We start from the raw sequence: 13,560 nt of genomic DNA on the forward strand, positions 1-13,560 counted from the left end.
GATCTTTTTTTCTCTTGGTTAGTCCAGTTCAAGGTTTGTCAATTTTATTTATCTTTTCAAAGTACTAATGCTTGTTTGCTGAGTTGGGGGAGATGTCACTATTTCTGCTCTGATCTTTACTATTTCTGTGCTGTAGAAAATTTTGGATTTGGTTTTTTTCTCACTTTCTTCGTTCCTTAAGTTGCATTGTTAGGTTGCTAATTTGAAATCTTCTTTATTAATTTTGAATAGGAACTTAGTATTATAAATTTCTTTCTTGGTACTTTCATTTGTTTCTGTAAGTATTTTTGCTGAATATATATAATTTATTTAATAAATAAGTGTCATTCAAAATTCAGTGCCAGAACATTATACAGTTGAACATGCTAGTAGTGTTTGTCATGAAGCACCTGTGTTCATATTAGACTGGCAGCTCCCCACTACTGCTATTGGTTCCTGGGATTAATGCCAGAGCAGCGCTGGTTATCTGCTCTTCTGAACAGCTAGTGCAGAAAATTCCTGAACAGTTTATCTTCCTAATTCTACCCCCGCAATGCACACACATCAGGTTAAAAAAAAAAAAACACCATGACAGCTAACAGGTAACTATACACAATCACTCTACAGTAATGCTTGTTATGAAATTAAATGTAATGACCTGGTTAACCCACTCTACGTATTTAAGATGGAGAACTACACCAGCAGCACGTAGTTGTATGAGCTAATGTTAATGTAATACAGAAGTGCAGACATTTACTGATGAAAGCTCCACAGACCAGCATAATGTGGGGCTAGCAATGTGTGTTGCAAGCCCAGCAACTTAAGTCCACACCTGGTAAATCACCAGTTGGCTGGACAACCTGTATTCTAGAAAGATAAGCATAAGTTAGTGGAAAGAAAATATATGCAACTGTTAATAGAGTTAGACTGATCCTGCATTCATAGCTTTCCCTGTGTGATACCATAAAATTACGGAAGTTCTTCCTCAATTATAGTATAGGATTTATATTTTTTTATCCCAACATGGACATTAATGTTAAGTGCAGCTGAATTAATTACACTGGTACAATTGTATTCCAGAACTTCAGAGCAAAAGCACAGGAATGAAATATACATACACAAATAACCACAATTTGTGGTATACCACACTAGGAACAGGAAACTACTTTTATAAGTGAACGTTTTGAACGGTACATACACAGAGCTAACAATGTGAGATAATCCAGACTCTCATGTCCTCATGATACACATAAAAGTTTCTCAATTATTGAATAACCTATTTTATATTATGGAGGCATATCTTTTGGTAAGATTCACTGATATATATTATACTGATACAAATATTAAGTAGGGCATAAAAATAAAATTTATCAAAGATAGATTTTTATGTACTTATATTATCTTTCATAACCTCTCTTTCTTAGCAAAGGAAATGACAAAGCGTGTAAATCAGGAGTGCTCCCTGCACTCCCCAACTATACAGGAGGAAAGGCAATCATATCTCCATCCACTTCAAACTCCTCTGTCCCATCTGGTGAAAAAAGGTAAGTTGGTGGTTTCCATGGAGATTCTTCAAGGCAGGATGGATGAAGTTTTCCCACAGTGCATCAAAAATCTCTCCCTAAGCCCCACAGTACACATTCAGATATATGCTGCTGCAGAGACCACCGGTCAAGTTCCAGATCATACTGGTAGGTGACATATTTAGTGCGCTTATTTAAGTGGGTTTTGCACAAACACACAAAGAGAATTTTGAGATCACAACAGCTCTAACACAGGGGTCAGAGTACCTCTTAGCAGGGATGCTGGCTGCCATTTTCCACTCATTTTTATTCACATCATAAATTTCCACAGCTACCCGAAGACCCATCTACAGTGCCAGAGGGGAGTCTTATGCCAGAATTGGTAGCAACATATAACCTTCCAGTGTGGAAAATTTTAACACCAAAAGCTGCAGCTGAAGCAAAGGATCTGCTAGTCTGTCTCATGGCCATTTCTACCCAAGAATCAGACCTTGGAAAGTAACAGTAGATGAGGTTCAGTGTCATCACATAAATGCAGTTGTGGACCACAACTGCTGCATTCCACTGCCAAGCACAAGGCAAAGGGCTTACCATTGTCCACTCATCCTTCTCAGTGTCGTATCTACATTCTTCCGATTAAGTTCTCCACCTACACTGTCTCCTCCAATTGCATAGATATAGCCTTCACAGAAAACCAGATAGCCTTACATGGGCAAAAAGCATTCGAGTCTTTGGAAACCAGGTATTTTGCTGTGCATCTAACCAATAAAAGCAATTCACAGTTCTGAAGGCAGTCTGAAGTCTACTTGTTTTACTGTGATTTGTTTTTGTGTTTTTCAGAGGAACCTGGCCCCTTGCTAGGTAGATGTCATTATCAGGGGTTACAACAGTTCCAACCTTATGCAAATCAACCAGTGGGCTGCAAAGCTTGCCAACTTTTTCTGCTTGGGAGCTGTAACAGACAGAAGAGTAAAGGATTTTCTGAAGATGCTTCAGTGAAAATCATCATCTCCTCTTTAGTCATCCCAAGTCTTGGTTTGAAAAACTTGGGCATGGACTTGTAAAGACCTTAAACTACCACAGACTTATCGTTGGATGGTAGACCTTGAAACCAAGCTCTCTGTGTTACTTCTGAAAGTGCATCGATTGTGATTTGGCTAGGAACTGAGGACAAATACTGAGATAGTGATTCTGTGTTGGACTCCGGCCATGGCATAGCAGCTTCGCAAACTGTTTCTTCCTTTTCCACATTTAAATTGTCACTACTGAGAATGTCTATCAGCAGGTCATGTGACAACTGCATGAATGCTTCCTGGTGCTAGACAGCAGTGAACTTGTGCTCCACCATTCTTTTAGCACTTTGTTTTAATTCTTCACAACTAAAGAGATTAGCAAAATTCAACAATCGCACACAATTCTCTGCATTTATCTTTTTAATTAAATATTCTCGACAACGTTGTAACACATCTTCTACCTGCAGAAAGCAAGCTGTTTGATACAGCTGTTCTTCGGTGCTATCACTCACTGCCAAGTTCCCCGTGTACGCATACACGCTTATGGTCTGCAGGATGGTGACATCCACGTTCCTCAAACGTACATGTGTCTGCTTGCTCTCACTCAGTCCACTCATGAACATGGCCCTGAGGTAAGAGCTACATGTTGCAAGAACCATCTTATGACAAGGGAATTCACTGCCCTCAATAATTAATACTATGTCGGTACACAACTGCTGTTCATTAAACAGTTTCAACTGTTCCAACAAGGACACAGCATATTCAGTATTGATCTGCCTCTTGTCTTGAGTGGACACGACTATATTCCATTAATATCTCCAGAAGCAGGTTAGAAAAGTCAGTCTTGATGAAAGGTCAAGTGAATACTTCAGAAATGAAGGAGAGAGTTGGCTTGCTGTTGTTATCTGCAGCATTCAGAACGAAAACCAACAACAAATCCACTACTGAGTATCTTGTTATAGGCTTACAATCACCACTAGGTCATCCTGTGTTAATTAGGTTCTTCAGAGTTTTTTTGACGCAGTCTGTAGACATTGTGCTCGTATTTGCAATTGTGTAACTCATGAGTAAAAGACAGAAATACAGGAGGTGGATTGGAGCCACATCTTACATTCAGAGGATCTCTGGGAGAATGCAGCCTGCAGGGTCCCATCCGGCCTCTGTGTGTGGCTGCGGCATGGCCCTCCCGAGGGGCCAGGCCACTCTCTCTCTTGCTCCTGCCTAGGAAGCAGGGGCCTCTGGCTGCCTCTGCCTTCCTGCTTCTGCCTGCTCCTCCCTGGCCCCTCTATAAGTATTTTAAATTTCCCTTTTTATTTCTTTTTTACCCATTGATCATTAAAAAGCATGTTAATCAATTTTCATATATTTGTACAATTTCTAAATTTCCTCTTATTAATTTCTAGTTTTATTTCATCATGGTCAGAGAAGATACATGCATGGTTTTGATCTAATTTATTTAAATTTATTTTGTGAATTAGCATATGGCTTACCCCAGAGAATGTTTTGTGTTCTCATGAGAAGAATGTGTATTCTGTGGCTCTTGGGTGCCATGCTTATTTTTGTTTGTTTGGTTGGTTTGGTTTGGTTTTTCTGGTACCAGGAATTGAACTCAGGACCTTGCACTTGCCAAGCAAGGTGCTGTGCCACTGAGCTATATCCCTAGCCTTGGATGTCATGTTTGGTAAGTGTTTGGTAAGTCCATTTGGTCTATGGTACAATTTAGCTCTGATGACCTTTTGTTGGTGTCTGTGGGTGTGTGAGCGTGTGTGGGGGGTATATAAGTGCGCATTGATGCAAGTGGGGTGTTGAAGTCCTCAGCTATTATTGCATTGGGTCTATTTCTCCCTTTAGATCTGATAATGTTTGCTTTATTTAGTTGGGTCCTTCAGCATTGGGAGCATATGAGTTGTGATCCAAATATATGATAAATATAAAATTTAGAAAATTTATTACAGTAATAAACCCAGTGCCATTAACCCCCTTAAAATATTGTCCCACTCTTCAAACATATTTATTCCATCATTCCTGTCATTTTCTGAAGCAGTTCTGAAAGTCTTAATTTGTGTCTTTATGAATCGTGACCAAAAATATGAAGAATGCTGCCATCACTCTGTTCCATCCAATGAAAAGGCAGGCTCACTGAGACACGGTGGTGTGTCCTCGTTCACCTCATTCAGTGGATCTGATAATGTGCAACTTCTCGCTCTTTACCAAACACAAAATAACCATGAAAATTAATGTTTTGAATCAATTCAGTACATCAAGGAAGCCACTACAGCAAAACTAAAGGCACACAAAAGAGTACCTAGACCTGCTTCAGAAAGTGGAAAAAGAGCCGGGCATGGTGGCTCACACCTATAATCCCAGCACTCGGGAGGCTGAGGCAGGAGGATCATTGCGAGTTCCAGGCCAGCCTGGGTTACAAAGTGAGTTCAAGGCCAGCCTGAACTGCATAGTGAGACCCTCTCTCAAAAAGACAAAAAAAAAAAAAAAAAAAGTGGAAAGAACGATGGGAATAGAGTGTTCAAGTTAGAGGAAATAATCTGAAGGAGAATTAATGCTTTTTACTGTAATATATTGTTTCTTAATTTAAACATTCGCTGTGTTTTTTATTACACCAGTATATATTTAAAATTATTATATCTTCTTCCTGAAATCAATCCCTTTTGTTCTGGACTCAGAACTGAACCAAGGTACCAACCGACAAACACCAAAATGCACAGATCGCCAATTGAGATTTTAGAATGAGCCTTTATTAGCTGGCCAGCGACTGACTGAAAGCCTCCAGGTAGGGTAGGATCAGACCAGCAGCAAACCAGGTGTGAGAACAGCTTTTAAGCCAAGAAACCACATCCTGCTTGGCAAGCGAAGTCTTTGTGAAGCAGTCTTCCGAGAAACTATAGAAACTTTAGGAAACTTACAAGAAAGGAACGATACATTTCAGGGAGTTTCAGGGATTTTCAGGGAGTGGCTAGAACACGGAATGACGCAGGTGGAAAGGACAAGAAGGGGAGTAATCAGTAATTTTTTATGTCCCTTGTGAGGCCTTCACACCTTTATGTTCTGATCTTCTTTGTCCCTTTCTACATATTTTTAACTTAAAGTCCATTTTACATGATATAATTATAGCTACTCATGTTCACTTTTGTTTTCCACTTGTGTGGCATACCTTTCCATCCCTACACTTTCAGTCTATGTGCACCATTACCAGCAAAGTGAGTTTCTTGGAGGCAGCATTTTGCTAAATTTGATTTTTCTATCCTTTCTATTTAAATTTTTTTACATGGGTAATTTAATCTATTTACACTAAAAGTTATTATTGACAAATAAGTGTACACCATTTTGTTTATTTTTATGGTTGCTTTAAATATCCATTACTCCTTTTGCTCTCTCTCATTATTCATCTTTATAGTTTGGTAGTTTTCTGTGTTTCTAAGGTTTGATTCTTTTTTTCTCTTTTGCGTAATTCCTCTACTAATGCATTTCATACTTTCATGTGCTTCCATTATAGTAGTTATTTTTCACTTCTAATGTAGAACTTCCTTAAGTAGCTGTTGTAAGGCTGGTCCAGCAGTGATGAATCTCCTGCTTTTGTTTGTCTTGGAAAGGAATTTATTTCTCTCTAATTTTGAAGCATAGCTTTACTGAGTATAGTTTTCTCGGTTAGCAATTTTTCTCTTTCTAGGTTTTGAATATGTCATCCAGTTCCCTTTTGGTACCTGAAGTCTCTACTAAGAAATCTGCCATTAGTCTAACAGGAATTTGCTTATATATTACTTGATGCTTTTCTTTTGCTGGTTTTACAATTGTCTTTATCTTGGAGTTTTGACAGTTTAATTATAGTATACCTCCTAGAGGACAGTTTTGGGTTAAATTTACTTAGAGTCCCTTAAGATTCCTGAAACTGCATGTCCATATTTTCCCAAGAAGAAAAGTTATTTAACTATTGATTTAATTTATACACCTTTTCCCTTCTCCTGTTGGAATGCCCATTAACCAAATATTTGTTCATCTGGTGTCCCACAGTCTCACAGACCTTCTTTGTGGGGTTGGCTTTTTGTTTTGTTGGGAGGTTTGTTTTGCTTCCTAACTGGATTATTTCTAATGACTTTGCTTCAAGCTCAGAAATCCATTATTCTGCTTTATGTCATCTGTAGTCAAAGCTCTCAACTGTATTTTTTATCGCATTTATTGAGTTCTTCAACTCCAAGAGTTTTGTCTGATTCCTTTTCTTTAATCTCTTTGCTGAATTTCTCATTCTGGTCATGGATTACTTTCCTAATTTTGTTGAATTGTCTGTATTCTCTTATATCTTATTGCTTCCTTAAAATCATCGTCTTGAATCTTTTCTCAATTTCTTTTCTTTAGTCTATTGCTAGAGAACTGTTGTGTTCCTTTGAAGGCATAGTGATGCCCTATGCTCTTTGTGTCCCTCTACTAATATTTCCACATCTGGTATATCAGCTGTCTCTACCAATTTTGTAGAGTATCTTTCACAGTAGAAGACTTTCTCCTGGAGATGTGTCCTAGGATATTAGGTAGATTCAGGAATATAATGACCATGAAGTCTCTTCAGCTGTAATCAATCCAGAGATGCTTATGGTGGTCTCAGTCACATGGTACACAGGAATTTGTGGGATTTCCCTGCCAGCTGGGATGCAGCTTTATGAGGCATGGTAAGTTTACCAGGGACTCTGGACACTACATTCCTGGTTTCAGATGCAGAGTGCCTGTCAGTTTCCTTGGGTGATGTGAGAAGCAAGACCACTCTGGTGAGGGGTGGCTGACAAGCAGCAGAAGTAGGGCCATGCAGGGGAAAGGGCACTCCAGTTGGCATGGACAGCCACAGCACAGTGAGTCTGGTAGCAGAGGCAGGGTGTTCTGAGGGCTGTGCAGATGCCTCTGTTACACCTTGGCAGGTGGTACTACTCTGAGTAGGCTGTTATGCTGCCTTCTGGAGCCAAAAGAGGATAATAAGGTCCCCTTACCTTTTTCCCAAAGCCCTCATTTGTTAAGGGCTGCCTGACCACTTCCCAGACCAGAGGTGGGTGGACAGAGCCGCCCGACTGTTTCTTGACTCTGTGGGAGTGTGGATGAGGCCACTGTGGGCCTGTAAGCGAGGGGCAGGTGGAGCTGCTCATCAGGTTCACATGGCTAGGTCCACTTAAGCTGCTGCGGGGGGCTGCCCAACAGCCTCGAAGTATGCTGGGTGAAGGTGTCTGAAGATGGGGCTATTCGGCTAGAGCAGGTTTCAGGAGGGCGCAAGCATTAGGCTCTTTTTCAGGAGCAAGGCAATAGCATGGATGCACCAGCTGTTCTCCAAAGTGGGCTCAGGTCTTGTGAGAGCTATAGGCTTCTCTAGCAGCAAATAATTCAGGTACCCATGGCATTAATGGGAGCTTCTAGGGACCTTCTGCTTATCCTTTCTACCCCTTGAAAATTCTCTTTCTTCAGGGTTGATTTCAACTAGATAGATAAAATGGTAGGTGCTGTGTGCATAGTCCCTTGAAGAGTTTAATCTCCAAAATCATGTGATAATGGTACTAAAAGGGTAAAAAGTCGGTCCAACTATAGTGTTTACAAATGGGACCTTCAGAAAGCAATTGGGCTTAACGTTATTCGGGTAGAGCCCCCAGGACTGAATCCTGGTGGCTTTATAAGAATAGACACAGAGACTGGGTGCACAGATATGTGTATTTGCTGTCTCTTGCTGTGTGACACCCTGTGCCACCTCAGGACTCTGCTAGCAAGAAGGTCCCTGGAGCTTTCACCTCCAGAACCATAAGCTGAACTTCTTTATAAAGTTAGCCAGCTTTAGGTTTTCATTATAGTAACAAAATTTTAATATAGTCCCTTCTTTCTAAGGTGATCTCATATCTCCGCGCTCCTTCATGCCTCGCATATCCCCACTGCACTTTGGTGCTCTCTCAAACTCCAATGGAATAGCAATCTTTTTTTCTTTGTTTTGGTTCTTTTGTGTACATAGAAGAGTGCTAACTACCTCTATCCAGCCATCTTGCTGACATCTTAATGTGAGCAAGATTTGCTTGGAAAAAGATGCTTTCAGTGCTCCATAAAAAATTGACTTTTAACATATTTCTCACATTGGGAATTTCAAGACTGATGGGATGGAGTATTAAGGGGGAAAGATATCTTTAGGTAGATCCTAAAGGAAAGAGACAATGGATGTTGCTGGCCTAATGCAAGTTAAAAATGTTAAAGCTCATCTGAGCCTGCTCCAAAAGCAGAGTAAGAAAGGAAGATGCTTCTCTCTCTGCACCTCCATTGCTGCAAACAAAGGCAGGCAAAAGGCTGTTTCAGCTCTCTCAAGGGGTACCAGGTTCAGGGGCATAAAATAGTCAGAAACTAAGAAAAAGGAAATTTGGGGGTCACTAAAGCATTCACTTGACCCCTGGGGCATAAGCCTTAAAAGTACCAAGTTCAGTTTCAGGAAGATGAGAGTGATTCTCCAACTGAAGCATCTGTGAGCAGAGAGCAGCTCTTCTGTCCAGGGAATTGCAAAGCAGGAACTAGCAGTGTAGAGGTGGTGTCTGTATGTCTCCTTCCATTCCTCTGGGCAGAAGGGGAACTACAAAGAATGCCTTGGGATCTCATGAGGATGAAGACATTCTAAAGTTCCAGGACAATAGAAACTGAGAAAATCATTCAGTTCTGTGCTTTATTGACAACTGAAAGTGCAAAACACACCTCACTTCCAAGCACAGCACATCCACACACTTTTTCCCACCTCCACTGAACAGTTACTCTTAGATTGCAGGAAACCTGCTTCTATAAATTAGTTACAGGTTTGCAACCACAGTTATAGGAAGCAGAAAAAAAGAGCAATTTGTATGGAAAATTAAAATAGAATGTCATCTTTATGAAAAGAGTTCTGACTTCCCACCAGATTAGAAGAGCCTTGAGGGAGAGACAGATTTTCAGAGAGTTTAAACCATACTTTAGCTCTGAGTTTTCTCCCAATGTTCCTTCCAGGGATTGCAGACAGAAGTCAGGTGTTTAGCTATCACTTGCACCAGCTCCAGTTGTATACATGGCCATCTATTGTCTCCCTTACATGGCAGCTCCCAGGACAGGAAGCATTTAGGACAGCTCCCATATATGTACAGCTATTCCACTATTGATAACAAAAAAGGAAGTGCTAAGCTATAACAGATTTGTAATTGCTAGTTCAGAGCCACCATCTCTTTGTTAGAGAATTAAATACAAAGAATAACATTTAATTACAGTCAACTAAAATCAGGGTTGAGGCTTGTTAATAAAAGCTTCCTTAACCTAAGCTTCAAAGGTCTACCTAACAAGTAATGGAAATCAAGGTAATGGGAGTGTGGTCTAGACAGTATTTTAATTTCTGGACTTTGGTCTATTATATAATTCAACATAACAGAAAACATAGTCTGGTTCTTTGCTGCTTAAAATTAATTCAGGTCCCTATTCTTCTAGCCCACCAGGGGTCTTAATGGTCAATGACATTACCAAATATAAAGGTTCCTTGAAGATTCTGCCTTTATAAGGCCTTCCTCTCAAGCCTTTCTCTTGGTATAACTTGTAGAATTTAACCATTTTCCTGTGAATTCCCCCAGCAACTTTGCCACCACTGTTGCAGCAAAACAGAGTCCAGGAAAGGAATGACACCTGAGGAAGTCCAGGGGCAGTGAACATCTTTACTTTACAGCAGTAGCAGTGGTCCTGACCAGGATCATTTCCAGTCAACAAAGCCAGGTGTCCAGTGCTTGTGGGCTACTGCTTTCATATAATGCATAAGCAGAACTGCCTGGCATGCCTCTGAGTAGATAGCAGGGTAAGATTGTCAGTTACAAAGCCAGACTAATAATCATCAATTACAAGACTAGATTAATGGTCATGAATCTTGGTACAATCGGACATCCTGCATGTTTGGTTATGCTCTCATGGTTACAAGGCTCAAGAAAGTAATTACAGAGCCATGAAGCAGTTACAGAGCTAAGCAGTTTCAAAAGGATCAAAGTTTTAAAAAGAACAATTTGGCCAGGCATGGTGGCGCACGCCTGTAACCCCAGCACTCAGGAGGCTGAGGCAGAAGGATCGTTGCAAGTTTGAGATCAGCCTGGGCTACAAAGTGAGCTCAAGGCTAGCCTGAGCTGCATAGCAAGACCTTGTCTCAAAAAGACCAAAAAAATAAAAAAATAAAAGAGAACAATTTTTCTTGTACAGTTTTTCCTTTTCATTTCCTCCTCTTGTTCTTACTCAGAAAAAAATTTTTTCAGTGTTGGGGCTGTTTCTTCTATCTAAAGCTGCATAAGATGGGGCAGATCTTAGGGTTATTTGAAAACTTACGCTGTTGATGCATTCTGAAACAAAGTGAGTAATCCAATTACTTAGGCAGGCCCCTATCAGGATAATTTACATAAGGGCCATCAGGGGACGCTAAAGGGGTCCCAGCCATGATCCCAGTTAGATAGACCTTGGAACCATCCCTGTTTCTGGTTTTGTTTTTGAGGCTGGTTATTTAACCTTTCTTGCAATTATTGCAGATCTTCTTGGACTATTCCAAACTTATTAGCATAGAAACAGCAGTTTCCTCCTAGGGCATTACAAACTCCTCATTGTGAAAAAGACTAAATCTAAGTCCCTTCTATTTTGGAGGACAACATTAGCATGAGAGTTTATTTGGTCCTGAAACAGTGACATTTTATCATGTAGACTTCAGAGTTCCTCGTTGGTGACCTCAGCTAGTTGGTTTAGTCCCACTCTCCTAGTGACTAGAGCAGTTATTCCCAGCCTGACCAAGGCAGCTAGGCTTATCCCTATTAGGATTGGTATTACCTAGGTGGCCCTCTTAAACCTGTGAGAGGACTTCAGGGCTAGGACACTGACTCTTTCCTCACCCTTATAGACCTGTACTTGTAAGTTGGTAACAAGGGCATAGGTACCTTTGCGGGGTACTGTCCAGGCATGTTTTTACCCATCAGGACAGAAGAAATTGGTATTGTTAGGGGTGGTCAGACTCCCTCTGGGGTGATGGATGGCCTGAATGCATGGAGGTGTGGCAGACATACCCGGTGGGAGGACACAAGTTGCATTTCCATAATTAGGTAGAAAAGCTAAAACAGTAGCCAAGTTTTTACATTTGTGTGAGCCTTTTTGAGAAAGCACATATGTGGGAATTCCATAGTAATAGGAAGGTACAGACCTAAGACAAAGTCAACAATCAGAAGCAACATCTGGGGAGCTAATGTTCAGAACACTGTGGGCAAACTATAGCATATGTTCAATGTCTGGGGGAATCAGGACTGTCTCTTTTATTTCATTTTTTGTCTTGTTTAGCTAATTGAGGGGTGACCTTAACGTAGCCTGTTCCTATCATCTTAGGGATGTGGGCAAAGGTAATGATTGGATAGTAAAGCATACCCTTGGATCTTTTCCTGTGGTCCAGAGTCATGTTCCCCAAGTTTGACCAGAATACCAGGAGGGGTCTTTGGGGTCTGTAAGAGAGAGGCATATAGGAATGCATGAGCCTGGTGCACATTTTTGTCCTCTCCTTGCTTCAGACCAAAACTGAAAGGCTCAAGTGCCATCGGGCCCCCCTCAATAGGAGGCTGTATACAAACATTCCCAGGAGAAGCAGTTACATTTCATTATGGATCTACATCCTGTGTGTCCATACCTCTCTCAGGGCACAGATAAAAACCAAAGGCCACCAGAGTAGATTTCCCATGGGATCCCCCTGACTCCTTTTGGCAAGAGGGTGTCCATTTGTTTGCAAAGGCAATAATTTGGCAAAGATCAAATCCAAGAATTACTGGGCTTTGTCCATTCCAGACTTTGGACTGAATTACCTCCCAGGTGTCAGTTTTTACTGGGCAGAATTCAACGATATCTTCAGTTATGGCAATCTGATTTACCATGGTTACATTAAACAGAACCAGAATCCAGACCCCAACATTAAATGCCAAGACATTAATAACAAAAACATTTTCTAATTATAACTGATAGCCCTAGGCTTTTTCTAGACGAGGAAGACAATTTAAAATAACAAGTATGACTAACAAAACCACATAAAGAGTAAGGAAAAGAGCCTTACTTGTTGCCTTCCATCCCTCCAGGGCAACTGTCCACAAGGTGAAGGCAAAGGTCACAGCCAGTAAGAGGACAGGGAGCAAGAACCAAGCTGGACAACACAATATCAAGTACATATAGGAGGGAACTGGGATGATCTCACTTGGGATTCCATGAAGGTTGTCCTCAAACTTTAAGCATATGTGCATCTGTCAACATTTGGAGTGACAGGAGTAGATCTTTGGGTGCATTGTCTCCTCATGGTAATTTTCAGGGGAGTTGACTGATCTGTGTAGACTTTCCAGCAGTTCTCCAGGTGCACTTTCCTGATCCAAGAGTGATGGACCACTGCTGAATTTCTGAAACTTTGATAGCTGTTGGGGTGGCCAAAATGATTAATAAGGTCCTTTCCATCAAGGCTGTAAAAGTTCTTTTTTCCGATCTTTTAGCAAAACCATATCCCCAGGGCTATATGTATGAGCAAGTGTGTCTGTGGGTATCGTTTGTCTCTCAGTTATATTTTTGTGTATCTGAGAAAAAGCCTTTCCTAACTATGTAAGTTATTCCTGTAGAGAGATATTACCTAGCTGATGTAGGGCTCCCTGAAGTCCTCTAATTAAAGGAGGGGGCCTCCCATACAAAACTTCAAAGGGTGCATGTCCTGTGGATCCTCGTGAACTTTGGACCTTAAGAAGGGCCATGGGAAATAAATCTGTCCATGGTGCCTGAGTTTCTTGGTGATACTTACTTAAAATTACCTTTAAAGTCCTATTTATTCTTTTAACTTTTCCAGAACTTTGTGACCTGTGTGTTGCATGTACTTTCCACTTGATTTTTAGTTCTTCAGTCAGCTTTTGGGTTTTTTCTGCCACAAATGTGGGTCCATTTACACTGCCATAGTTTCTATTTGTAGATCTTCAAAGAGTGAAAGTCTTGCATGTTGGGTGCTGGGTCGGGGTTTAGGCCTAAATGGGGGCTCAGTCCTTGCA

The 13,560-nt window shown here is 40.8% G+C and overlaps 1 pseudogene; it reads right to left on the minus strand.

The window, feature by feature from the left end:
* Positions 1-1,454: 1,454 nt before the first annotated feature.
* LOC102011820 lies at positions 1,455-12,420 on the minus strand (annotated as a pseudogene).
* Between the last annotated feature and the right edge of the window lie 1,140 nt (positions 12,421-13,560).

This window comes from Chinchilla lanigera, unplaced genomic scaffold (assembly GCF_000276665.1).
Source record: "Chinchilla lanigera isolate Chin_1 unplaced genomic scaffold, ChiLan1.0 scaffold00045, whole genome shotgun sequence".
Lineage (NCBI taxonomy): Eukaryota > Metazoa > Chordata > Mammalia > Rodentia > Chinchillidae > Chinchilla > Chinchilla lanigera.